Source organism: Echinops telfairi, unplaced genomic scaffold (genome assembly GCF_000313985.2).
Source record: "Echinops telfairi isolate 266 unplaced genomic scaffold, ASM31398v2 ScPeMD7_7466;HRSCAF=8504, whole genome shotgun sequence".
NCBI lineage: Eukaryota > Metazoa > Chordata > Mammalia > Afrosoricida > Tenrecidae > Echinops > Echinops telfairi.
Window position 1 is genome coordinate 2,192,310 of NW_022111366.1, and position 3,078 is coordinate 2,195,387.

At 42.9% G+C, this 3,078-nt stretch overlaps 1 protein-coding gene across 1 annotated transcript in view; it reads left to right on the top strand.

The window, feature by feature from the left end:
• The window catches only part of LOC101646633 (myomegalin), a 190,319-nt gene that overhangs the window by 89,799 nt on the left and 97,442 nt on the right, over window positions 1–3,078 (top strand). The window lies entirely within an intron of this gene.

Genomic DNA, 3,078 nt, shown 5'->3' on the forward strand with positions numbered 1-3,078 from the left:
GGACTCATGCAGAGTTGATCCAGTGGAGAATTTTAGGATACAGATGTAAAGTTGGAAGTCAGTAATATACAGTTGGAAAAGGTGCCGTGACTTGAGAAGTGAAGAGAGGTGAAAGAAATCTAGGACTGAGCCTCAATGAAAAACAGCAAAAGTCAGTTATACAGGAAATAATACATTTCTTTCAATTCCATGCAACCCTGAGTCTAAATCCTAATCAGGTCAGTGGGAAACTTTATTTCCCTAAGCACTTCCTCTTCTGTCTTTTCTCTGAGTCATGCAAAAGTCAAAGGCCCCTAGGTTTCGTAGGTGTCAAAACATCAGAGATTATTACCCTGATCGCTGACTCACCCATCACGGAAGTTCTGCTGCCTAAGCAAGCACATTCTGTGTACACTAACAGCTCGCTACTTGGAATCTTTTATGGAGGCCGAACCCCTTGATGTGGAGTCCAATCTCTAAGTCAGCCCATTGACTTTCTTTCTGGGGTCCTGTTTCCCCAGGGCAAACATATGGATGGAGCTGGGGCTTTATAGGTCTTTGACCGCCAGTGTCTTTCTGATCTGGGTGGTAGTCCACCCTTTTCTATGTAGTAAACCTTAAAAACATCCTTCTCTCTCCTCTGCTGGGACACCTGGTTTAATCTTCTCTGCAAATATAAATATTTATAAGCCAAGAAAATGCTAAGGGGGCCTGATCATCAGAAAAGAAAAGAGGAGGGTAGGTAACAAAACAAAGTTATATCCCAAAATTTACTCTTGCCACCTTTGGTTAGGGAAGAAATATGAGATACAACTGGAAGAGAATTAGATTTTGATCTTCTTTTAGAGTTACTGAAATGCCAAGGTGAGGGTTTTAAACCTCAGTTTGTGGTAGCAGCCGGATAATGATGGATCATCATGATAGCAATGCTCTGGAAATGATGCATGGGGTGGAGGGGGAGCCTCCAGAGCAGAAAACGTCCCTCTAAAACCCCAATCCACCCTGTTGCCTGGCTAATCTTTTCTAAAATAATGTTTCCTCGTGTTATGCTCTGCGCGTTGTGGTTCAGGGGTCAAGTTTTAAGAACTTGCAGTGGAAAATGTGACACAAGGAAGACATGCTAGAGAGGGTCAGAAGCAGGGTGAAAAATCCCTCAGCATTTGTGTCAGAGGAAACAGCCCCTGACAACCAAAGGGTCAGTGGGCGCAACTGTACGGCGCTAATACATACAGGTTATAGTAAAGTCATAGAAGATAGGAGAGATAGGAGAGAGAGTAAGATAAAGGAGTCAGACACACTTCATAGTAGCTTGCTCACCTCAGCCCCTCTTGGTTGTCCACATGGAGGTGCGAGAAGAGAGGAGGAGAGAGGGAGTCTTTACTACCTTGGGATATTTATAGATAGCCACAAGACATGCATATTCAGTAGTTACATACGTCACAAGGTGGGTGGTAACTACAGTAAGGTCCCTGAGCTCACAGGTGAGGAAACCCAATAGCTGCATTGGGGGGAGGTAGGAGGGGAGCTGGGTACTGAGGCGTAAGGAGATAACAAAAGAATGTCTGCTTCTACAGTGAGATATAATCCACCACGTGCTCACTTTAAGGCAGCATAGCTGTTAGGGGAGAATCTGTGGGAATGATATATAAAGCAGGATAATGTACTTGGACTTTCCCTCTGACTTACCAAAGTGGTGGCTTTCCTACCGTGGAGTACTACCTTTCCAGATTCCCTCTGTTACAAGTTAGGGAAGAGAGTCCCAGTCATATTTCCCTCAGTGTTAGTTTCCCACAGCGCTTGGCTTGCTTGATAGGGAGGGACTTTAAGGCATTAAGTGTAATAACTCTGAAATGTATACATCTATTCATTTATAACAAATGGTATGACTGACATTTTTACTTCACCCCCCTCTCTCTAGCTATTGACAATGTTGACCTTCCCCATCATTCTAGAAACTTTCGCTTTTGACTGAAGGGCATCTCCATGCTCTTTTCTAGTCATCCAAAATCAACATAGTGTCGAGAGTTATGCATTAGGCTGCTAATCACAAGGTCAGCAGTTTGAACCCACCCGTTGCTCTGATGGGGAAAGATGAAGCTCCCGTAAAGACTTACAGCCTTGGAAACCCACAGAAGCAGTTCTACTCTGTCCTATGAGGGTGTTATGAGTAAGAATCCGTCTTATGGCCAGGAGTTTGGTATCTGTTTTGGAAAGTCAACATGCCCAAATCAAACTTTTCACCATCCGTTTTGCAGATGAACTCTCGAAAAGCCACATTTCTGACAGTTTGGAAACCATTTTTCTATTACCCCCTCAAACCAAAACTCTTATCTCCATCATGAAGATTCACCTTTTCTTTACTTGTCATCCAGTTCTAGTGCTCATTTATCCAAGGGGATGATCATATTTACCCCTTTCCTTTCTTTTGTGTGTGTGTGCCAGATCGTTTATTACTTCTCAGATGAATAATGCACTGGCTGTTTTAGTAGGGCTTCCTGCAGTCATTTCAAAACCTCCAAAGCTCCTCTCCACCCTCTCTTGCCTGCCTAATCTTTTTGGAAATAATGTTTCCCATGTGTCATTCTCTGCTTGAGAACCTTCAAGTTCATACACGAAGCCCAGGGTCTTTTGTCTAGTTGTCCTCCATAACACAGTACTGGCTTGTGTGGCCTTTACGCACACTCTTTAAAGGAGAAATTAGAAGATGAGATGGATAAATGAATACCTGTCCAGACAAAAGCCTCACAAACACCCAACATCTGCATTATCTATAGATGGGGTACTAGGTTATTGATTGAAATTTTGTTCCCCCCAACTCTGTGTCAATTTGGCTAGGTCATGATTCTCAGACTTATATGATTACCTTCTGTGTTAGGTAGGGTTCTCTAGAGAAACAAAACCAGGACACTTATGATTTTATATATATGAAAGAGAGAGAGAGAGATATCTATATCTAGATATATACAGCAAGAGGAATATAACAGTTAATTAGTTCACACAGCAGTACAGAGGGCTCAGTTCTACTCACTTCCATGGAACAGTTAATATACTGGAAGTCGTTCAACTCATGTGGGCTGTGGGTCCAAGGTCAAGGAAGCT